Below are 25,406 nucleotides of genomic sequence, written 5' to 3'. Positions count from 1 at the left end.
TTTTCTTGAAGACGAGTCTACCTCTCCAAGCACAGCTAAAATTCTGCATCCTCCATGAAATCATCTCCTCTTCACTCCTATCCTTGCCCTGAGCAACGAGCCTCTCCCTACTGTAAAGAAGTCAGAGCTCTATGTGCCATAGGATACAAAGCTCAGAATCCATCCGAGCTGGGCAGGTGTCTGATGATAAACAGTGGTGATTCTGAGCTTCAGGTGAGGAATGTGATGGCAGAGGCAAGGGACTGGGACAAGCCCATGTCTCCTCTGAGATAGACCACCACTGCTCATGTCCAGCCAGTGCTGCCATATGCAAAGGAAGGTCCCCTGTTGTCAGAGTTGGAAATTCATGTTTTAAAGTGAACCATCCCATTAAAGAAAGTGTTGGCAATGGATTGAAATTTAAAACACTGTATAGACCTCACTGCTTGGACCAAACAACATACCTTCAGACTGATCCTAGCCTGAGGTCTCAAGAACTTTATACCCTTAGGATAACAAGGCCTGAACTATATTAATTCATAGGAAAAAAACAACTTTCTAAGCAAAGAGCAGAAGAATATGTATAGGCTATATGTATATGTATGTGCCCTTACCTGTTCGGGATCTCTGTTCCCAAACTTTGGCCAGTTTGGTCAAGAACTGTCATGGGGGGACATCCATGGAGCACAGAGAGAAGAAAGACTCTCTGCAGAGATGGGAATGAGGAGGCCTCCCGAAGGACCTGATTCAGGTGAAACCCCACAGGTGGTAAGGAGAGGAAGATGCTAGAAGCCAGGTCTTTGGGCTCACAGGTCAGGCCTCTTCCACACTGTGTTGTTGCCTTTTCTTTAAAAACTTTCAGAAGAGGATAGTGAATAATGTGATAAACATCTGGATTACCCCCAGAATTAATAGGTATTCACCATTGGTCATTTTTCCTTTTTTGGGTATCCTTTTGTCTCTTTTCCTTAAGAAGTATGACATCTTCTTGATCAAATCATATTTGTGGTATTTTCCAAACAACTGGATTCCTAAATGATGATATCTTAGGAGGCATCATGGAGCTAAGCCATCCCTGAATCCAGGCCGAGAACGACGTTCTCATCCTTCCCGCCGCCGTGCTGGGGCGCCTGCGCTGTGTGGGGTCTGGCGTGGCTGCCCCAGCATGCTCAAGCCAGCCCCTGACAGTGTTCTCTGCACCTTTGACTCCCCTGGAATGGAATGCTCCACAGATGAGGCTCCTTCCACATTCCAGATTCTTCCAGGTGGGATCTGGGAAAAAAGGGCCCCTCAGGAGGAACGTTTTTCCAGCCGAATGCTGACATCTCAGTTAATTACACAATAGGCACTTCTTTCAGCCAACAGGACTGTCCTTGTTTGCAAATGTTGTGAACCAGACGTCCCAAGCTCATTTTTCTTTTGATCCATGTTACACAACCTCTCTGAGTGCTAATCTGTTCCAATTCAAAATAGATTAAAAGTGCCACATGAATGGCAACTGCAGGTTTTTGTTTTTCTTAAAAATTGTCTATCTGAGGGGGAAAAATCCGAGAAATTCTGCTATGCTGGGTGAAAGTATTAATGATGCATTCCTTGCCAAGATGATTAATATGGGGAAAGTATGGAAGGAGAGTAAAAGAGGAATCCTGGAAAAGCAACTTCTTTGGGGAGAACCTCAGTAGTTTCAAAGGTTATTTCAAAATGGAAGGGTACTGAGGCTGGTTCAAATCAAGAACCTCAAGTGGCTATGAGAGGAAGTTTCCAGAAAATGAACTATTTCCAGTGTTTTGTTTTCATGTCAGTCAAATGTAGAATACACAGGCTGGTAAGCCAGACCACAGAAGTGAAGACTCGATATCTCATGTGGTGTGGTGGGGCCTCTGTGGCCTGGGAGCCATGCAGCGCTTTTGTTTGTTTAGATTCTCTTTGGCCTTGAACGATGACAGGAGGGCACCCATCTGTTGCTTCTGCTGACAGTCGGCACCAGCACACTGCTCGGTTCTTACTAAGTCACAGTTATACATCAGATTATGGGCCGGAGAGTCCAGCTTCCTTATTCTTTTGACAATGATGCTTTGGCAAGGGTGGAAGAAAGCTATGAGGATTAGTCTTTCTTATAATGAATGGCATATGTCACTGAGAACTGGCTTTTGAGCTATTTTTTTTCTTTTTTTGGGGGGGCATGTTTTTTAGAGAGGGAGGTGGAGTGGGCAGAGGGAGAAGGAAAGAGAGAGAGAGAGAATCCTAACCAGGCTCCACCCCCAGTGCCGACCCTGACGTGGAGTTTGATATCATAACCCTGAGATCATGATCTGAGCTGAAATCAAGAGTTGGACACTTAACCAACTGAGCCACCCAGGCAAACCACCTTTCAGCTATTTTAGATGACACTTCTGATCATTCCAAGAGGAAGAATTCTAATCTTGGCCTTGGAGTCCTTGGCAATGGGTTCATTACCAAGGTAATAGAATTCAGGTCCTTCAGTAATAGCTCTGGGAGAAGGTTCCAGAAATGGCCAGCTCACGCTGAATTTAACAGTAGGCAAGGCCTTATTTATTGATTGTATGAAATAGAAAACTCAACCCAAAGTAGCACAGCAACAAAGAAATTTACAAAAATGTTCAAAGGGATATGTGGCTCCAGGGAGGATGCATACAGGGTCTCAGAATAGGTCATAAGAACACCCGAATCCTGTGTTCATACTTTAGTCCCACACATTCCTGGGCTAGTTCACTTCTCAAGCAGGCTGAGGTACCCACAGCACTAGCTTTATTTTCCAGGCCCAAAGCCAAGTGGAAAAGAAGAATCTGCTTCCCTGGAAGCTCAACATAAGAAGCTCAGAGCCTCTAATTGGCTTGACAAATTTAGCCCATGTCACATACCTAGCTCTGAGTTTTCCATTGAGCACTGGTTGTTGAGGCCTGGGTCAGGGACCTCTCCCCTGGAACAAGAGGAACCATCTCTAGGCTCAGAGTCTAGACCATGTTCCATCCAGGGATTCAAACAATGTCATCAGGAACCATCTCTCAGTTTCTTCTCCCTGTGGGTTGTCTTCACTCCCGGATAAGTTATGTCCTTGCTAGGTCAAAAGTAGGAGAGGTCTGGTTCTATTAAAAACCTCGAGGATGAAATAAGAGGTAGAGCAGGGCTGCTGAAAGACCCACACCTTGCAGGGAAGTGCCAGCAAGCTAACCAGAGGAAAAATGAGCAAGCAGGACCTCATGTTCTCACCAGTGCCGTCTGTCTGCACCTCGTCGGTCACCACTGAACCGTGTATCAAACCACCCCAGACTTCCAGTGTGCTTGTGGAGCAGATGGATTCAGCTGTTTCTGTTGTCCAGAACGCAGGGCTTCATGACAGGTGTTTCACTTCTGCATTATTTCATCCTTAACGGCATCTTAACTTCCCAAGTGCAAGGAGAGCTACGTTCTTCTATTTGTCAGGGGAGCCATACATCATCTCTGCAGAGATTCGTTCATCTTTAGCTATTTCGCGGCTCCTCACGTCTCAGTTTGACTCAAGATGAATTTAATCATAGGTACTTTGGAACCATAGGAGACTTTATCTTATACTTATTTATTTTAGAGTGGTCAATATCACTCAATCAGCCTTTCAGTGAAATACAAGAAAAAGCAAACTACTTTTAATGTGATAGTTGAACTGTATTTTTGAATCCTTCCATTCCGCATGCTACGTTGGAATAACATGGAGCGACGTAGCTGGATCCAAGAATCAGTATGTGTTCTGTTATTAATCACACTCAGTTAATACTTCTTATAGAGTGGATTGTACAAAACTCAGGAGAGAGTGAGAGCTCTGGCTTCTCCTAGCATACATAGTATAAAGGAAAAGAATTGCTCTCGGCTAATATTGAAGAATTGGCTAAATACAGAAATTTGTCTCTACATGTGGCTGAATATATAGGGCAATTCAAATTCATTCCATTTAATGAACATAGTGTGTTCATGTTTTTGATGAAAAAGATGTGCTAATTTGGCCTTTTAAGTTTTGTTTCAAGTTTGCTTTTCTTTATATTAAGGAAAATAATAAACTCAGTGCCAATTTTACATTACTCTGTATCTAAATAAATATACACCCACAAGCTCTACTACTATTTGTTTCTTCTTTGAGAATCCTATCTATAAATGCAGTAATTGTAACAACTAGTTGTTTATGGCAGAAACAGTTATTAAAGTATTTACTTATGCAATTTTGTTGTTTTCTTTGTAAGCCAAATCAATGTATAAATCAGGGCCACCGTGTACAGGTTTGCCACTGATTGGCTCTGGGGAGCTAGGTAAGTCTATCTACCATTAGTTAGGAGAAATTGCAAGGTATAAAGGGGTCAGGAATCCCAAGCAAGTTTGCAACCCAGCAGGACAAGTTCTTTTTTTTTTTTTTTCTTTTTTGTATATTTTTTTTATTGGAGTTCAATTTGCCGACATATAGCATAACACCCAGCGTTCATCCCATCAAGTTCCCCCCTCAGTGCCCATCACCCAGTCACCCCAACCCCCCGCCACCCCTTCCACCACCCCTTGTTTGTTTCCCAGAGTTAGGAGTCTCTCATGTTCTATCACCCTGACTGATATTTCCCATTCATTTTCTCTCCTTTCCCCTTTAATCCCTTTCACTATTTTTTATATTCCCCGAATGAATGAGACCATATAATGTTTGTCCTCCAATTGACTTACTTCACTCAGCATAATACCCTCCAGTTCCCTCCATGTTGAAGCAAATTGTGGGTATTTGTCATTTCTAATAGCTGAGTAATATTCCATTGTATACATAGACCACATCTTCTTTATCCATTCATCTTTCAGTGGACACGGGGGCTCCCTCCACAGTTTGGCTATTGTGGACATTGCTGCTAGAAACATCGGGGTGCAGGTGTCCTGGCATTTCACTGCATCTGTATCTTTGGGGTAAATTCCCAGCAGTGCAATTGCTGGGTCATAGGGTGGTTCTATTTCTAACTCTTTGAGGAACCTCCACACAGTTTTCCAGAGTGGCTGCACCAGTTCACATTCCCACCCACAGTGCAAGAGGGTTCCCCTTTCTCCACATCCTCTCCAACATTTGTTGTTTCCTGTCTTGTTAATTTTCCCCATTCTCACTGGTGTGAGGTGGTATCTCATTGTGGTTTTGATTTGTATTGCCCTGATGGCAAGTGATGTGGAGCATTTTCTCATGTGCTTGTTGGCCGTGTCTGTCTTCTTTGGTAAAATTTCTGTTCGTGTCTTTTGTCCATTTCATGATTGGATTGTTTGTTTCTTTGCTGTTGAGTTTAATAAGTTCTTTAGAGATCTGGGATACTAGCCCTTTATCTGATATGTCATTTGCAAATATCTTCTCCCATTCCGTAGGTTGTCTTCTAGTTTTGTTGTCTGTTTCTTTTGCTGTGCAGAAGCTTTTTATCTTGATGAAGTCCCAATAGTTCATTTTTGCTTTTGTTTCCCTTGCCTTCATAAATGTTTCTTTCAAGAAGTTTCTGTGGCCGAGTTCAAAAAGGGTGTTGCCTGTGTTCTCCTCTAGGATTTTGATGGAATCTTGTCTCACATTTAGGTCCGTCATCCATTTTGAGTTTATCTTTGTGTATGGTGTAAGAGAATGGCCTAGTTCCATTCTTCTGCAGGTGGCTGTCCAATTTTCCCAGCACCATTTATTGAAGAGATGGTCCCCAGCAGGACAAGTTCTATTAGGTAAGGCTTGAGAATAATCTTCTGTGACTCCAGGCACCACTATCTGGGCCCCGGGTAGCAACCCCATCCTTTGCATCCCACTTCCTTTGGCCTCTGAATCTGTGGCTCTGCCCTCAGAGTCATCCTTCCTTCCTTTCATCTCACCTCTGTCTCTTCCAGGCCAGGCTGACAGTGTTTCTGCTTATTTAACAGTCTTCCACGAATGTTAGGGAGATCTGTGTCAATAATCTGGAGGGTATTCCACAGATTTTTCCTGGATGATCCCATCTCTATTCCTTGCTCCTGCAGAGATGGTTGATTGGATCCGGGAGTCACACATCTAATCTCTCTAGCCAGAATTGGCTCATCCACACACTCGTAGTATTCTTTCCAGAGCCCACTTGCTCATTTTTTGTTATCTGGATAGGCAAAAAAATTATCCAAATCACCAAGTGCTGTTGTTGTTTTTTTTTGTTTTTTTTTTTCTTTTTTAACAATTCTGCTTTCAATTTATCTCTTTCCTCTCAAATTTGGCTATAAGCAGCAAGGAGAAACCAGGCCACAACTTCCATACTTTGCTTTGAAGTCTCTTCAACAAAATAATCCAAGTTCATCATTCACAAGCTCTACTTTCCACCTCACAGCAGAACATAACTCAGCCAAGTTTTCTGCCACTGTGTATATAAGAATCACCTTTCCTCCACTGTCCATAACATGTTCATAATTTCCTTTTAAGGCCTCACCAGAAGAACTTCCACCATTCCTATTTCCAGCACGTTCTGTTTCTAATGATATATGTATTCATGAAGATGAATGGAGCTTTCCTGTAGCTCTCTCTTCTTTCTGAGTCCTTCCTGGAATTGTGTGTAATGTCCTTACTTTACCGACAGTCTCCTCAAAGCAATCCAGGCTTTTTCTATCATGTACCTCAAAATTCTTCCAACTTCAACCCATGACCCCATTTCAAAGCCACTTCCACATTGTTAGGTATTTGTTATAGCAAACCTCATTTTCCTGGTACCAGAATCAGTGTTAGTGTCCTAGTGCTGCCACAACAAAGTGCCTCAGATGAGTGGCTGAAAACATAGGAACTTGTTATCCCACGGTTCTGGAGGCTAAAAGTCTGAAATCAAGTTGTTGGCAGGCTGACCTACCTCTGAAGGCTCTAGGGAAAAGTCCTTCCTTGCCTCTTCTAGCTTCTGGTGGTTTGCTGGCAATACTTGACATTGTTGGGCTTGAAGCTGCAACATTCCCATCTCACCTTGTGTGTGAGTGCATGTCTTTGCATCTCTCCCTACATGGACAAAAGTCATATTGGATTTAGGCACCCCTCTAATTTGGTGTGACCTCAATTTACTACACTTGCAAAAACTCTCTTTCCAAATAAGGCCATCTTCATGGGTAGCTGGGGTTAGAACTTCACATCTTTTGGAGAGACATGATTCAGCTCAAAATGCTCTTCTTCTGAGGGTCTTCACTTCCCCCATTGACACGAACAAGACCTTTTGGGTGCACATGACAGAAGACACAAAGCAAACTGGCTCAGGCCAAAAGAGCCTGTCTGGCTCTCATAGCTGACATATGCCTGGGTAGTGCAGATAGCAGTAGGGCAGGGCACTCTTGCTCTCTTACTTCCTTATTCTTGCATGCCATCTTCATTCTCAGGTAAATTATGCTGGCTTTGTCTCCACTGCATCCCCAAGTGCTTCTGTTTCAGGAAAAGGATGCTCTTATCACGATACTTGCACAAAAGTCCTAGGCCTTCCTGTCATTAGTTCCCACTGTGCAAAGTCCCTGCCTTGGATATTGGGCCGATGGACTTTGCTGCATGGTATGTGCAGCATACCATGCTTGAGTTCTCCCCTGGATCCAGAGGAGCAGGGTCACCTACATGGGCTGAGGTCACATAAATCAAGCTGCCATTACCAAAAGGAGAGGGAGAGCCTGCCACTGCAGGCTGTCTAGATCAGTACCTAAAGGGGCTGAATCAGCTGGTCTCTAAGGGCCCTTCAGCTCTAACTTTGCTACAGATTTTGCTGCATACCCTCCCCTGATTCTTGGCCAAATAGTTATATTACGGCAGCTTTAGTTTCTTTGTCAATAAAACACTACTTCATTGTGTGTTTTTTAATTTAATTCTTTGGAGGGTCAGCTTTGGTGAAGTATAATTTACATACAGTATAATCTGCCAATGATAAGTCTTTAATTTGATGAGTTTAGACAAATGCATTCAGTTGCATAACCACCACCATAATCACTGATAGGACATTTCCTTCACCTCCAAAAGTTCTCTTGTACCCCTTATAGTCAGTCTCCTTATCCCATCTCTCATCCCTGATAATGACTGATCCACTTTCTAACAGTATAGCTTTGCATGTTTTTTCCTTTTAAGATAATCCATGAAAGTACTTTGTATTTAATTTTTAGGGCTTGCTTGTATAGCCACTCTGGAAAACAGTGTGGAGTTTCCACAACAAGTTAAAAATAGAGCTACCCTACGACCCAGCAATTGCACTACTGGGGATTTACCCCAAAGATACTGATGTAGTGAAATGTCGGGATACCTGCACCCCAGTGTTCATAGCAGCAATGTCCACAATAGCCAAACTGTGGAAGGATCCATGATGTCCTTTGACAGATGAATGGATTAAGAAGATGTGGTATATACAATGGAACATTACTCGGCCATCAGAAAAAGTGAATACCCACCATTTGGTTTGACATGGATGGGCCTGGAGGATATTATGCTGAATGAAGTAAGTCAGTTGGAGAAGGACAATCATGAAATGGTTTCACTCGAACATGGAATATAAGAACTAGTGAAAGGGAGTATAAGGGAAAGGAGGGGAACTGAGTGGGAAAAATTAGAGAGGGAGACAAACCATGAGAGACTCCTAACTCTGGGAAACAAACAAAGCATTGTGGAAGGGGAGGTGGGTGGGTGATGGGATAGCTGGGTGATGGGCACTGAGGAGGGCACTTGATGGGATGGGCACTGGGTGTTTATACTGTACATTGGTAAATTGAATTTAAATTAAAAAAAAAAACTGAAAAAAAAAAAAAAAACAAAGTGAAAATGCAGTGGCCAAAATTTTAACAAGGGAATAATTGTCAAAGGAAATTTTCATGTAAAATAGATTAAAATGGTATTTTATCGGCACACACACACACAAATTTTTTTTAGTGCTAGAGTTAAAGCCCTGGTACAAGCTCTATCTACATAAATTTTAGCCTTTATGAATATGAATGGGCTTGGTGAAATTAGGGAGAACCCACTCATCATTTTAGGATGAACCATATGCCATTGCTGATACTTGATAGTTTTTAACATATGAAAAATGGGAATTTTGTAGGTTCAGTCTGATAAGAGTAGGATAAAGAAGTTGCTCATGCTACTCCTAATGGTTGCTGCATAGGGAACGTGGTGTCAACCATCCTTGTCCCTTGTCTTTTACTTATTTGATACATGTGGCTTTGTGCGTGGTGATGTGCTGGCATGAAAGGAGAAAGAATGGGTTATCATTGTAAGAAAGGAGCTGTCTTTGTGGAGGTGATTTGCTCACCCAGTCTCCATCCTTCTCCTTTTAGTAATATCCCATAAATATTAGGGGGTATTTTCACTGGGGACCCATCAGTCCACAGGGTTTATGCCTTGTTCCAGACCTGGTCAAAGAGTGATGTTTTCTTGGATGCAGTGATTGGTTCAAGGATGAACACATGACCCTGTTAGAGCCAATCAGAGCCCAGCCCTAGGACTTTGCTGGAGCTACAGAGGAAGACAAGCTCTCTTCTACGCAAAGGTTTCAGCCCAGGGCTATGAAAGCCATCCAGCCATTCTGTGGATTCAGCCTGACTGGGAACAGAACTTAACATAGAAGAACATACAGCTGAGAGACAAAGAGTGAAACATAATCCAGATGACATTATTTGAGGCTCTGTCATGTCCAGCTGTGCCTTAGAGTCATATTCCCAGATATCTTGGTTACATAAGCCAGTACTGTTCTTTGCTTAAATTTATTCTTTTTCTGTCACTTGCAACTGCAGAGTCCTGTCTGTTACAGCATGCCATCCCAAAGAGATAAGTGCATGATCATGTCTCTGGAAACTATTTAAAATATGTACTCAATGGGCATCAAAGCGAAAATTGTTTGAAGAATGTATCCCTTTTAATCCTAACAAAAAAGGAAATCTTTTATCTTGGTTGAATCTGATAATGAAGAGAAAATCTAGCGCTTTCTGTCCTCTCTCTCAGACACAAACATTTTAAAGAAAAGATATTTCTTTTTGCTTTAATCTATTGTTAAGCTATAATAATGCTTTGGAGAAACATTGGTAGAAGAAAAACATCTGGTACTATGGACTTTCACATCTCCTATTTTACAAGGGTGAGATAGCATCAAGGAAGCAGTCTGAGGAAGCCCCAGGTTCCATTTGGGAGTGATTTGTGCCAAGAAAGATTGTATTTTCCCCTTTCAGGTCTATTGTAGTGCTCTCTTCTCTTGATGAGGCTGAATACGTGGCATGGGTTCTCACTAGTGCCCTGTTCCACTTCCTACTCCTAATTCTCAACTATATTTGTGTCACAGTCACCCAGCCTGATTGAAAGGGACTAGAAAAATTTACACTAGACTCTTGGGGCTATAGTTTTTTATTAGTGGGGAGTCTGCTTCTTTCTCTCCCACTGCAGCTCCCCCTGCTTGTGTGCTTTCTCTCTGTCAAATAAATAAATAAATAATCTTTTAAAAAACTAGGTTTATTTATCTTTAACTATAATAATGATAATTCTCCTTTAGGATCACTATGAGGATTAAGTGAGATAAGGCCCAAATAATGAGCATTAGAGCCAACTTTGAGTAACTTTGTGCCAGCCCTGTGCACAATAGATTCTATTGGTTGCCCACCCAGCATCCCTACCCCTCTCTTTTATCCTAATAGAAGCCTGATTTCATTTAGGAGTTGATTCCTTTTCTGGAAATCCCTGCATGTTTTTCCAGTAGTCTCTTCCCTTTGGGGGAAGCTTGTCCTTCCTCTGTTTCCTTTGCACATGATTAGTTCAGGCTTGGGCATGTGACCAAACTCTGGGCAATGAACTACGAGGGGAAATCTATTAGGGGGCCTCTGGGAAAATGTTCCCTTGATCCTAATATGCTTCTGGATAGTATTGTTTCTAAATGCAAAGACTAAAGCAGTTATAGCCATCTTCCACCAACTAGAATACAAAATCATCACAGATTGGCGGAGCAGAGAGGTGGAAAGAATCTGGGACTTTCAAGTCATTGTTAACCAAACCAGTCTTATGCTCCCCTAACATATGACTTCCTGTTATGTCCCATAATACAGTTCCCTATTGTTTAAGTCAGGTAGAATTTAATTGCTGACCTATAATTAAAAAAAAATTAATCCTTAAATAGCTCTATAAGGAACCTGGTTGTTCAGGGCATGGTTACTCTTCCAGGATGCTTGGCCATCCTCCAACCTGCTGAATCCCAGAGGGCTTTCCACCTGCTATTTGCTGTTTGATTGCACCTCTTCCTTTGTTCATTTGCTTCTGACTCTTCACAAAATAACTTGGTGCCACACAAGTCTGTGGACTTATAGGAGGAAGAGATGCTCTTAGTTCATGTTCTGGGAGGAAGACTACTCAGTAGCTGACCACACCGAAGTGAATACACTTCCTCTTGGAATCCTCTAGCATAGAGCCATGCACATGGTAGGTGTGTTGCTATTTTATTGCTGCATAACAAATTGCCACCTATCTAGCTGCTTAAAATCATTCCAGTGCATTATCTCACAGTTCCATAGGTCAGATATTTAGGTAGGCTTGACTTGGTTTCTGGGTCTCACAAATCTGAAACCAAGGTGGAGGCTGGGCTGGTTCTCATCTAGAAGCTCTGGAAAGAATCCACTTTCCAGTTCATTCCAATTGTTAGCAGAATTCAGTTCCATGTGGTTGTAGGACTGTGGTCCCCACTACCCAGCTGGCTATCAGCTGGGGGCTTTCTCAGTCCCTGAAAGTTGACTTGAATCAAACATGTGACTCTTCAATATTCAGAGACATCAAGGACACGCTGAATCCTTCTTGCACTTCAAATATTTCTGACTTCCTCTTTGGCTAAGAGTAGGAAAAAAAATCTCAAAAAACAAAAAACTCTCTGCTTATCTGACTGGATCAGGTCCAGATCTCATATTTTTAGGTCAGCTGACTTGAGTTCAGTTCCATCAGCAAAATAGCCTCAGATTAAAGTTTAATTGAATAATTAAGGGACAGAAATTTTGGATAGGATCCATGTTTAAAACTCCAGTTACCATAGCAGTGTTGTATAAAATTATTATTATTATTATTATTATTATTATTATTATTATTATTTTGGTATTGAATTAAGGAGAGAACAGAAAAAATTGTTAAATAAAGTATCAAATTAATGAATTTTACCTCTGCTAATTTCAGGACTCCTTTAATATAATATTAGTGTTACTCTGGTTATACTGCCCATTGTTGTAACCAAGAAAACCACAACTTAACAGAAAAAAACCCAAACAAACCAGTAATTATGCTGATGTTGTTGCCTTTTTTATTTTTGGAAGGAAGAGAATTTGCTGATTTGGGCCAACATTTTCCCCTCAATGGCTGGCACTGCTCAGTAACATTACAAATGTTATTCATATATAGTGTTTATTTATTTTGGGGTCTTGGGCAAAAAAAAGCGCTACTTATTTTTTTTTAAATAAAAATGGATTTAAACATGTGGAAAAGTTTAAAAGAAGAAGGTTAGTACAATCAATATAAAATAGTTGTAAAAAGGGACCCGCTTCATTATAATGTTGTGATTTCTGAGCCGTGTTGAGTTTCGATAGTTGCCCAACACTATAATTACGAGTAGAGCTAGGAAAGTGGGTGCCCTTCAAAAGTTTGGGACAATTGGTTGGGATTTTGTAGGCAATCCAGTGTCGAAAGGTTTGCTTCATCATTTTGTGGTGTTATCTTTGGATTGAGAAACAAGGATCATATAAAAAAAATAAGTTCAGAGATTCCTGGTGGATTTTGCCATATTGTGGCTTGTAGCCTATTTGCTGGAAGCATCATTAAATCCTCAGTACTAAAAATTAAACTTTAAGTTTTTAATAGAAAAGTGACTATTTTGTGTGTGTGTTGTCTTCAAGTGAGAGGTCCAGTGCATCATTTTCCTCATATCAAATGAACAACAATAGGGGTTAGCTATTGATAGCTGGCAAAAAGATATAGACCACTGCCTCAGTTGATCTGTCTCTAGGAAAATAAGTTCAAAGTAAAGCACCAAATGGCATCCGAATGGGGATATAGCTCTGTGGGCTGCCCTTGACAACCCATGTGGGCTCCCTTTTGAGCTGTGAGCTGTAAACCTGGGAAGAGTCTTGGAAGTACATCAGTGCTGCCTGAACCCACTAGGCTTGTGGAAAAGGAGAAGGAGGAGGTGAAGGAGAGAGAAACTCAGTGGTTGAAGAGTAGCAATTATGGAGCCAGCCAGACAGGGCTTCAAGATGTAACTTGAAAGTGGGTATGCCTGGGTGGCTCAGTGGTTGAGCGTTTGCCTCTGGCTCAGGTCATGATCCTGGGGTCCTGGGATCAAGTCCTGCATTGAGCTCCCCACAGGGAGCCTGCTTCTCCCTCTGCCTATGTCTCTGCCTCTTTGTCTCTCATGAATAGATAAATTTTTTTTAAATCTTAAAAAAAAAAAAAAAAGATGTAGCTTGAAGGAGAGCTGGGCAAGTTGTTGTAAGACTGTGGGTAAGTTGCCTCATCTTTCAAACTCTGGGGTCCTCATATCTTAAATAGAAATGATGATAATAATAATAATAATAATAACAACAACAACAGTAATACCTGTGGGCTGAATATTGTACCCTTCCCTCCAAATTCATATTTTAAAATCCTAACCCCCAATGTGATGGTGTTTGGAAGTGAAGCATTTAAGAGGTGATCAGGTCATGAGGAGAGAGCTTCATGAATCTGATTAGTGCCCTTATAAAAAAGACCCCTGGGAACTTCCTTATCTCTTCTGCCATGTGAAGTTACAGCAAAAAGGCAGTCGCTTAGGAAGCAGGTTCTAACCAGACATTGAATCTGCGGGCACCTTGATCTTGGAATTTCCAGTCCCCAGAACTGTAAGAAGTAAATTTCTGTTGTTTATAAGCCATCCAGTCTTATAAAAGGCCTTCTGCTATAGCAGTCCAAACAAGCTAAGACCATACCTCTTAGCTTTGGATGATTACATCAAGTGATGCATAAAAGTAGTTACCAGAGGACCTGGCATGCAGGTACATAGCAAATGTTGGCTGTAATTGAAGAGACTCATGAAAGAAGGAAGCAGGAAATATTGAGAGAAAACGAGAACTAGGAGAAGGAAGAAAGGGAATATGAGAAAATGAGACTACTGGGGACAGACAGAAGAAGAAGGGTTGGTCTAGGTCACCAAAATTTGATGTGCTTAGAAGAATAAGTGTTTAAATTAAATATTTCATTGGCCTAGTGAGCTTGCATTCCACGGATGAACACTGTTTACTGCATACATCCCTTGAGATGCTGAGTTTCTCTATTCTTTGATTGAAGCTCTAAGGGACTGGCCAGCATGGCCCACAGGATGCCTCTGTAATCCCATGGTGATTAGTGGAGCTCAGGAAATATTTCGTAACCACCAGTCCTTACTCGTAAACTTACTCTACATTGAAAATGTAGAGTAGGCATCAAACTTTTCACTGTGACTCTGAGCACGGAATCTCAGGATAACTGTAATCTAGGTTAAATACGACCTTGAAGAGTGGGGCAGGTTGGGAACGAATGAAGGAGCTCAGGGGAGAGATTGTCCCCAGGGATCCCGAGACTGAAGCGTGGGCCTGAGCTCCCCTCCCAGTCTTAGCTTTGCTCCTGGGCTCACTGCCGTCACAGCTGTCCTTTGGTGAGTTGTAAAGGAAAGGACGCCCTTTTCAGGAGCACCAGAGTCCTGATTTAATCTAGGGCAGAGTATCTCCAAGGTCTGCCAGTGATTCTGCTTTTTGGAGAATAAGAGGATTGAAACACTTCCTTCGGCAAAATGGCAAATGGGGTGGAAAGTCTCTGTTGCAGCAAGGGAAGAGATGGGAAAAGACGGCTTTGGGCTTTGTTGTGCTTTGAAATGTTGGTACTGAAATCCATTCATTTAGGATAAATGAAGAAATCTCCTTTTAAGAAAGTTAGCCAGGGATCCCTGGGTGGCGCAGCGGTTTGGCGCCTGCCTTTGGCCCAGGGCGCGATCCTGGAGACCCGGGATCGAATCCCACATCGGGCTCCCGGCGCATGGAGCCTGCTTCTCCCTCTGCCTGTGTCTCTGCCTCTCTCTCTCTCTGTAACTATCATAAATAAAAAAAAAAAAAAAAAAAAATTAAAAAAAAAAAAAGAAAGTTAGCCAATATGCTTGGGAGGTCCTGTCAGTTTCCCTGGGGTCTTTCTGGGGTGCTGGGGGAGCCACTGACATCAACTACTATTCTCCACCTCCAACTATGTCTCTATTCCAATCCCACTTTGAGAGTCAAACCAAATAAAAAGTGGGCTTTTTAGGTTGTAACTAATGCTTTGCCTAGATTTGAAGGCAATTTTATAGTTCATGAAGGCTTCAATAACCCTTTTCCCTTTACTCTTAAAGATGTAGGTGGGTGGTAAATAGGAACATGAGCCTCTTTCTCAAGTTGGCCTGTCAAGAAGCAGTAGATAGGGACCACGTGGTAGTTCAGTCAGTTAAGCGGTAGACTCCTGGTTTCGGCTCAAGTCTTATCTCAGGGTTGTGAGATGGAGCCCAGCATCCTGCTCCATGCTCAGCAGGGAGCCTACTTGAGATTCTCTCCCAGTGCCTCCCCCCACCACTCCCAATCTCTCTCTCTCTCAAATAAATAAATCAATCTTTAAAAAAAAGAAGCAGTAGATGCAGGATGGCAATTTAGTGGCTGAATGTCCCATTAGGGGTGACGCAGGGGAGGCTGGAGCCTGTCAGGGAATATCAGCAGACACTAGCTCGGGGCCTGGCTCCTATTGGTCACTCTGAGGATGTTTGTTGATCAGCAAATATTATCTGAATAAATTGGGTTTCCAGGAATGATGCTGATAGCTAATAGATCTGAGTGTACTGGCTCATATGTAAAGTGGCTAGAGAGGTACCTGGCATGGAATACCTCATCCTGAGAGGAGGGAACTATTCTCAGTGTTTTGAGATGGGGAACCTGAGTCACAAAATGAATTAGCAGCTTGACCAAGGTCATCACAGTAATACCTAGTAAGTGTAAGTGGCAGAGCAGGGATTTGACACCATTCAACTCAGCTCCAGGCCTTCTGTTTCCCATTACTGCTTATTTAAAACTGAACAGCCATCTTCTCCTCCCCCACCCACCTGTCCTGCTTCTCTTATTGTGTTTCCTCGCTCTGAGAATAGTTCCACTATCCGTTCATTTACACCAACCAGCAATCTGAGGAGAACCCTTGACTTGCCACCTACCATTCACCTGTGTCAATCAGTCACCATATTTTGTCAAGCCCCGCATCCCCACTATCTCACCTGATCCCTTCTCTCCTACCCATGGCCTCTGTCCTGGTCTAAGATGTCTTAGTCTCTTGCCTGAGATTCTGTCTTCATAAGCTAGCTTGTCTTCTGGTTGTCCATCCTCCAGTCTGATCTCCACAGTTCCTGCAGATTTCTGAACTTTAAATCAGACCCTTTCAGAGGTTGAAATCCTCAATGGATCCTCCATCTCATGACATAGAGCCATATTCCCCATGTGGCCTGCATGATCACTTAATGGGTACTCCTGGAGAGGAGTTTGTGGAGACTTTCACAGGTAGGGAACTTGAACCAGCCGTGATAGATAGACTTACTCTTTTGGTTAATGCCTCTGACAACCTCAGGAAGAAAGTCTCAAGCTAGTATTAATATGTCTTCAAGATCTTTCGAATTCTTGATTATCTTCCATTTCTAACCGAGAGAGAGCAAGCAGCTGTAGTCAGTTATAATTTAATACTGCTGCTGCTTTTTATTGTATTTTTAAGGTTTATTTCTACTTTATGGTTCATGATGCAAGTTTTTCCAGTTACAGTAGTGATATAAAGTTGTCTTTTAAAAAGAGTATACATAAGTTTTAAAATAACAGCATGATAGAAATTCTTAATGAATGAACAGGTGAGATAATACAGTAAAAATTGATCATGGTGTAAGAAGCTTGGATTTTGGATAATCTCAATTATAGCACTTTCTGGAACCTGCTCCCTGCCTGTGTCACTGGCCTCAACTCCCATGTTTGGGTTGTTTCATGAAAATGGAGTCCTGTGTGCCACTTGAACCTCTTCTCCCTGCCTTCTCAGAGACATGAGAGCTCAGTAGGAAAAAAAATCCCATATTAGCTCTTATGTCTTATAGCCACAATACTGTCATGGGCAGACATTGTTGTACTAAAAAGTTCACTAAAGTAAGTTCTTTGAGTCATGTTTTAAACATGTGGTCAAATGATTGAATAATGTATTTTCATACCTTAGGGGAATAAATGCTCTAGGATGCTTAGTGGGTAGCTGTTATTCGAGCTTTTTATAGGTTTTTATTCAATGGAACATCCTATCATCAGAAGCTGGGAAATCCAGCTCTGCCTTAGCAGGCTGTCTCATCTTTTATAGGGTTAATTCTATAAAGCTCCAGGAGAATTTCTTTTTCCCTTAATTGTTTGTCAGAATATGAGAATCACAGGAAACTACTCATTCCTAAATCTCACATACTTGCACAGGTTTGCACAAGTCAAGTCTATAATAGGGCTTAACACCTCCTGTGCACCTCTCAACTTACACTATAAGCGCTTCTTCTGAAGCAATTGCACTGAGTTTGCTGACCCTGAGAAAGCATTTCTTTGATTTCTCATCATGCCTCTTCTTGGAATTTTGAAGATAAAATGCTTTTGCTGAGACTGTTGCTTGGTACAGAGCCATGTGGATTTGCAGCCACTGAGCCAGCATCCCATAATCAAAAATGTTTTTCTATGTCTTGGATCACCTCATTATGCTTTCTTATCCTATTTTACTGCCTTGCCCCACCCCACCCCACCATTGTTTTTGGTTCCTGGGCAGTAGCAAATACATGTTTCAGTTTCTGAGAACGGGGGTCTTATAATAAGACAAATCATAAAAGCAGGGTCACAAACAAATACGTTATAGAATAAAATGTGCATGAAAATTTTAAGCTTCAACATGGAACTTTGAGGAATTTAATGATTGTGACTGGTCCCCTTGGGCTGCCTCTTGAAATCCAAAGATACTTTCATCTCTTCTCCATTTGGGGCACTTTTGATGGAGAATGTGGACTCATGCTTCCATATACCAGTGTGATGGGTTGTGGTAAAAGCCTGAAAATCCTGGGAACAAACTCCAGAATCTGAAGTGTATGGAAGCAGGGAGGTAAACCCTGGGGTCATCTGGTAGAAATGCCTTGTTGACACATGAGACAGAGGCTTCAAGAGTTGAAGACTCATCCAGGTGTGAAAACAATCCTTTGCAGGAGATCCAAGCCTTCTTGACTCAGGCCTGAGATCATTCTTGTCTGTGATGATCACAGGAATTCCTGGGTCCTAGGATACTTTCTAATCCTGTGTGTGCCTTTGCCTCTGTCGGGAAAACCAGCGAGGTCTGGAGATACTCGTTTCCCAATGGCCTCCCGGAATCCAAGATCCCTGGAGATGGCTAGCACTTCTGCTGTTGCTTCTGGGAATGAGAATGTAGAGGTCAAACATGAAAGAGTGGCCTCTGGCTAGGCCACCCTTGGGTAATGAAACAGGAAGGACATTTGATGAGAAGCCACACATGTATTTTGTCTTCCAAGGCTTTGAGACAATCACCAGCTTCTCCCAAAATTTCACTTCCCTTTGTTGTCTCGTTTGCACAGCCCAAGTAGAGTTGTGTTTTCAATGTGTTCTGGGTTGCCTGCAGGATTTCTCGGAAACCTCAAGCAGTTGTTTAAGTTGTGTGATCTCCATCACCACCCTCTGGAAAACCTGTGGCTAATATTCCACAGTGGCCCTGGAATCTGGGGTAGCTTCTCAGTGACCTGGCTTCCGTGGCTTCTCTGGGGTAGATCAAAGACTTCAAAACAGCCCGAGCATGTGAAATGATTGCTAACTGTTCTCGGTTCTTCCACAGTGATTTGTTCTCGAAAGCCCAGCCTTTACATCTTTTTCCAAAAATTGTACACGGCATTCGTTCTCTAAAGCAGCTGAAAAGCTAATAGACATTCTCATTTTATTCCACCCCCGACTACAGGCAACTCTATTGCCAGATGAGTTTATCTGAATTCCATTTGCTTAGACTTTATGAAATGAATACATTTGAATTAATTTGTAGCTTTCTGAGGAGAGGGAAGTGATGCTTTGAGGGGTTAAGCAAAATCTGTGTTAGTTTATATAAATGGATCTTTATGAGTGCAAATGTCCTCACACCACGTTATCATATCAGGTCTATTGGTTTATATAAAATTTTCATTAAGTGATCCTAAAATACACACATGGGGATTTCGAAAATGAGTTTTTCCCTTTGAACAGCCATATATTTATGTTTCTTTGGATTGCGTTGGCGGATTAAATATATTTTCCCTTTTAAAGCTAACACTTGGGAGAAATATGCATCAATAAGTATGTAAGTTATAACTCCAATTTCCAACAAACTGCATTTGCTGTATTTGGTAACTCTCTAATACTGTTTCTTTCCATAATAATTAGAGCAGAATTGAGATGCCATAAAAGAAACTCCAGACTTTGCTGTCATTTGTTGGAGGGGGTGGGGAATAAGAAGCATTTGGCTTCTTTGTAAGTTGAAATTTTTATTATTGTATTTGTATTTCTAAATGACTGTGAATGGGACAGTGGTGGGTAAACTCATGAATGTTAATCTGGCTAGAGCTTCCGCTTTCATAACACTTAGTTATTCTGTCCTTTATTACACTCTTATAGACGTTGATGGTTCAACAATTGGAGCTTTTAAACTAATGGAAGGCTTTCAACCAAATAGAATGCCTTCATTACTAGTGAGCAGGGACATCTGAATGTGAATTGAGGTGGTTTAAACTAATCTAACATTTTTATAAAAGACTGATACCCATAATTTATGTTTATTTTCAGTTTTCTTTGATTTGAATAAATGAGGGCAGGGATTTATATTATTTCTCATCTTTTCAAAAACACGCCTAGCCTGGGGCCCAACTGCATTAGTCAGTATAACAAACAAACCCGAAATGTCAGGGGACTAACACATGGAAGTTTATTTTTTTGCTACTGTAAGTGCCCCTGTGTGCCCATGAGCATTCTAGGACATTTCTCTTCCAGTGGGAGACTCAGGCACCCAGGAACCTTCCATTATATCATCTGGAATTGCTACAAAGGGAAAAGATGGTGTGTGATACTGAGCCCTCTGTCAAGTACTTTACATATTGAGTGACACCTGTCACATCTATTCACTGCTCATTGGTCAAACTAGTTACATGGCCCACACAAACAATAAGGAAAGCCAGGGAATGGAGGAGATTACGAGGGATACTCAGCACTACTTTCTTAACCACCCCAGCATCTCACAGGTGCCTGGCAAATGTGAATTGGGAGAACGAACGAATGAATCATGAATCCTGTTAAACTGCCTGGCAGTTGGAGAAGGCTATTGCAATTTTAAATCGATAGAGAAGGGATTGAAAAGCACTGGAGAAATACTAACCTTAAGTGGGTTTTTTGTATATTTGCATCATCAACAGCTGTAAGATTTGGTTGCTAGTTTTAAGTCTAGGCATCTTGGCTCTGCCTCACAATGATTTTTTTTTTTCAAGGTCCCGACACAGGCAGCCTGAAAACATTCCACTTTTTGATCCTGAAGGCATCCAAAGCAAACAGCGTCTTGCAGTTTATTAGGTGGAAGTGTTTCAGAGCCTTTGCAGTGTGCAGGGTAGGAATGGACCTTTTTAAGGTTACAGAACAGGTTAACCTCCATTGACAAGATGAAATTGAAGCCGTTTTATCTTGCCACAGAACAGTTCTCGATCTGTATTGTCAGCACGGAAGAGTGTATCCATTTTCTCCAAAACATTATCTCAAATGAAATGTCAGAGCACTAAATGGATTTACCGTCTTCTCTTATTTGTTATTTTGATCTTCAATTTTTTTAAATCCCATTTATTTATTGTCATATGAAGTTAAAACAGTAACAGAAATAAACAGGGGAGGCTGAGCGAGAAAAAGATCACACCCTCACAATCTTCCATCTTAATCCTAATTGTTGCAGAATCCTTAAGGAATGTCCTTAGGTTTAATTTCTAGTTTTCCTTTTCTTAACTCATGACATCTCATTTCCTCATATTATTGTGATTCAAACAGGTCAGTTCACTCAAATATATTCAGAACACTCACTAAATACAAGACAGTGTATGATGTAGATATGTTGCAATAGTTGCATGCTTTCCCATGATACCTTGTTAAGTTGCAATTCTGGAAAGCAGCCCAGAGCAACCAAAAATGGCCTCAGTGTTGGACTTGGTCACATCTGGTTTCCAATGTGGATTTTGCTACCTCCTAGCTATAGGACCCTCAGACAATCACTTAATCACACTGAGCTGCAGTTTTCTCATGGGGTCAGATGGGTGCAGGAGAGTATGTGGAGGACCTTAAGAGATCCTAAGCAAGGACACAGTACAGTATCTGGATGCATCAGCCTCCATGTAGCTTCATTCAGATAACACTGGCATTTTCTGAAATGACATAGAACTTACTGTGTGTTGAAAATACAATAACATTTTTCTAGATTTTGCAAGATTCCATCTATTCTCAATGTGTCTGGAAAAGCTTAGGATGGCTCTTCATTCCATTCTTTTCCCTGACCCCCAGTGATACCCCCACCTCCAAGTATAATAAATCAGCCTTTGGACACCCAACCCTGCACATTAGGCACCCTAGTGGTCACTACACTTGTTATCACTTATTTTCTCTTTATCTGAGAAGCTGTTCCTAGGATTCTAGGTAGTGATGGAAAAGACATTGTTATAATTTGTTACCTTGGTCACTGGCAGTGGACATCCCCTCCTTTTATGGTGTGTATACTGTAGCCTTGGATGTCTCTTTCTCTAATTAACATCCTGTGAGAAATGCAGAGGGGAATCAGCAAGACCAACTGGACCACTTTGATAGTAAGTGCTAGAATGTTCTAAATAGCAGTCCTAATCATGATAATAAGGCCACATATTCTGTGTCTACCCTTTAGTTGCTTCTTAACCCTTCTGAGCAAGAATGGCAAAGTTACCATGATGTAGAGACTAGGTTGTGATTTAGTTCTTACTTATTTTTTTTTTATAAATTTTTATTTATTTATGATAGTCACAGAGAGAGAGAGAGGCAGAGACACAGGCAGAGGGAGAAGCAGGCTCCATGCACCGGGAGCCTGACGTGGGATTTGATCCCGGGTCTCCAGGATCGCGCCCTGGGCCAAAGGCAGGCACCAAACTACTGCGCCACCCAGGGATCCCGATTTAGTTCTTACTTAAATTGGGATTTATGAAGAAACTTTTTTTTTAATCTATAGGGAATTGTGAGAATTCCTTTTTAGAACAATTTAGGTATATAATTTAAAAAACATTTTAATACTACTGATAAGCAGTGCCCTGAATATGGGTTTGCTTTAGAGGCAGGGGATATCATCATGTGTAAAGCATCATGCTCATTTTAGACCAAGTACCCTGGTTGAGTCTTGCTCTTCCACATTTTGCTACCTAGTTATGGATTCAAATTCATAGATGAATTTTTTTTTACTTGAACCAGATAATCTATTTATTGGACACTTAAGGAGCTCATTATAGGATGATTGGTTAGTCTTGTAAGCTGCTTTGCTGGCTGGACCTAGAGGTCACATGTTCTGGTTCAACCTACAGTTCTTGAGTATGAGCCATGAAACAATCAACAATTTCTCACTGATGATTTCATATACAGTATGTTAGGTCAGTTAGGTTCTTATAAAAACCTCTGTAATGTAGTATAGTTGACATCTTTTGAGGTCTCCTTCCAGGCTAACAGTGATTCTCCCCACCCCAGTAGCCCCTTCATTCATGAGGGTGGGGGCCCCAAGAACCATGTTTGTGTAGCTTGATGTCATCACCATTCCAACCATCCCAGGACCATCTGACACATGGTGGACCAATTATATTCCTCACCTTGAATTTGGGAATTGGACCAAAAGTTTTGGTTTATCCTAGGCTAATCTCTGAGTAGAAAGGTGGAAACATGGAGAGTCTGTGGACCTTTCTCTTTGCTCTATGAGCCAGTGGGCCAGGAAAGCCAGTCTTTAGAGGAGACTAGCAAGGGACAAAAAGGAGAAATGAGAGAATTTGACCCAGAAGTCTGGTGGCTTTCTTGACCCTGGTTTCAGGCCTTTCTTGAGGCCTGGCTGCTTTCAGTCTCTTGAATCCTATCAAGCACTTTTATAAATTTTTTACTTCTTAAAAAAAGAGCATAAGTAGATGTTTTTGTTTCTCTTTCACTTGTGAAAAAGACTGAGGCTCAGGGAAATCAATCTTATGGCAAGAGTGTGTGGCAATGTTTCTGAACTCTTGGTCAAAGTCAAAAACTAAAAGGATCTGTGGCTCACTTATCTGGGTATTCCAAGGTAGAACTCTGCCTTCAAGCATGACTAGAGTCAAGGATTTGACCAGAATCATTTGATTGAATTTCACTCTTCCTTGCCAGCTCTTGGCTTCATTTGTTTCTGTGTGGCTTTGTGATCTCTGAGTGTGGGGCAAGATGGCCCTTGGCAGCCGGAAGCAACAACACTGCAACCCTTGTTGGAGGTCGTGCCAACGTTAGTGTCCCAGAGTCCATTGCATTGCCTGAGAAAGAACTCTGACTGATCAGCCTGGGTCACATGCTGGCATGTGAGGGCCCCCTTGATTGGCATTTCCCCCATATTAGAAATTTGGGGTTCCATTACTGAATTAAGGTAGAAGAGATGCTGCGCAGACCGAAACAATCTTATTCACCACATTTGCTGTTTTTTCCTACCTGAGTACAAGTGACAGATGATGCTCATCTGTGTGACAGACTCCCATATGCAGTTTTTCTCCTCCAGCTGTGAGTCACCTCCACTCCCTCCTACTCAAGAAAATCAATCTGGATACAGATGATTACAGCTTATTATTCAGATAACCTTAAAATCTACTCTAATTAGAAAAGACAATCCTTTACAAATGTGAGTACTTTCACCATTACTAGTAACAAGTGTGACACATCTCAAAATTGCTTGGGAGGGGGGCAAATCCTGGGGTGGAAAACCCTGCTTTTAGGTGGATGTTATCTGGATCCCTCTGAGATTGATGGATAATGGTATTGATATCTTTTTTGACACAAGCCTACCTAATCAAAGCACATTTGAGTGCCTCCCAACAGTCAGACCCTGTTGTAGACCTTAGGCTTCAAGCTATGAACAAGAGAGACTATATTCATAGAGAGATCAAGTTTTTAATGGGGGGAGAGGGAAAAATAAACTTAGGAACAAATAAAAAGAACTTCAGATATTGCATGCAATAAAGAAAATAAAACAGGGTATTGGGCTTGTTATTGTCCAGCATGGTAGCCACTAGGCACCTGTGGCTTTTTAAGTCAGATTAAAATTTATTAAAATAAAATCAAGTTAAAAAGTAAGTTCTTCAGTCACACCAGTGACATTTCATATGCTCAATAACCATAAGTATCTGGTGGCTGTTATATAGATAGCACAGATACAGAATATGTCCATCATTGCTCAAAGTTCTGTTGCATTGGGCTTGACAGTGACTGCAAAGATATATAGCCAGCGGTGCTTAGGAAGGCTTTCTGCAAAGCTAGGTTTTATGCTCAGACCTAAAGTGAGCCATGCCAAGGTCTCGGGGAATAGCATTCCAGGCAGAACCGACAATAAATGCAAAAACCCTGAGATGAAAGTGATCTTGGCCAATTTCAAGATTCAGTGATGGCCAGTGTCTCTGATTGAGCTGGGGAGGCAGGAGAGAGTCTGGTGAAGTATGATCCTGGGTTTTATCCTGCACCATTGGAAACCATTGCTTAAGCAAAAAACAGAGACAGCTCTGTTCAATTTCTGAAGGATCATTCTGGCTGCGAGTGGGGAAGTGGAATGGCAGGGTTAAAAGCAGCACATAGAAGGCTTTAGAAATCATTTGATGAATGAAAAAAAATGATGAAAGGACCCAACCAAACTAGGGTGTCCATTAGTCTGACATCTCTTTAGTAGGGCTTTGGCCTTGATAGAGCTCACAGAGGGGTTTCCAGCTGCCTTGAAAGATCTCGTATCATGATGTCAGATCAAGTGGTCAGCCAAATGAACCCCATGACACCCTGAGCCCTCAGGGTATGAGAGTTCCCCCAACATTACCCCCTTTCTCTCAATGTCAGAGGTTGGCTCACTGTTGGCTGCCCTCAGCTCTTCTGAACTCCTACCATATTTTGGGGATCACTGCAGGGCATTGTTGCTGTGTGATATTCCTCCCTTCATATTCCTTCATTAATCTGTGGTGGGCCAGGCATTGTATTTGGTGCTAGGATTACAGTGGCACAAGAAGCAGCAGCTGTGGTCTCTGCAAACATATATATCACACGCTGTAGATGGAGACTGTCTTACCCAGATAATCACGTGGGTAAGTGTAATGACCCCAGGATAAGTAAGCAGTTCAAGAACACCTAGTGGGGATATCCTCAGT

The 25,406-nt window shown here is 41.8% G+C and overlaps 1 protein-coding gene and 1 long non-coding RNA gene across 12 annotated transcripts in view; one reads left to right on the top strand and one right to left on the bottom strand.

Annotated features, from left to right (window-relative positions):
- LOC112665932 (uncharacterized) overlaps positions 1 to 2,339 on the bottom strand; it is a 32,058-nt gene extending 29,719 nt beyond the window's left edge. Inside the window, exon 1 of the long non-coding RNA XR_003140609.3 lies at positions 594 to 2,339. This is a non-coding gene — a long non-coding RNA (uncharacterized LOC112665932). The remainder of the gene's footprint in view (positions 1 to 593) is intronic.
- The window catches only part of CACNA2D3 (calcium voltage-gated channel auxiliary subunit alpha2delta 3), a 945,794-nt gene that overhangs the window by 400,352 nt on the left and 520,036 nt on the right, over positions 1 to 25,406 (top strand). The window lies entirely within an intron of this gene.

Source organism: Canis lupus, chromosome 20 (genome assembly GCF_003254725.2).
Source record: "Canis lupus dingo isolate Sandy chromosome 20, ASM325472v2, whole genome shotgun sequence".
NCBI classification, from domain to species: domain Eukaryota; kingdom Metazoa; phylum Chordata; class Mammalia; order Carnivora; family Canidae; genus Canis; species Canis lupus.
The sequence above is the reverse complement of the archived record's forward strand: the minus strand, read 5'-3'. Positions and strand labels throughout refer to the sequence as shown.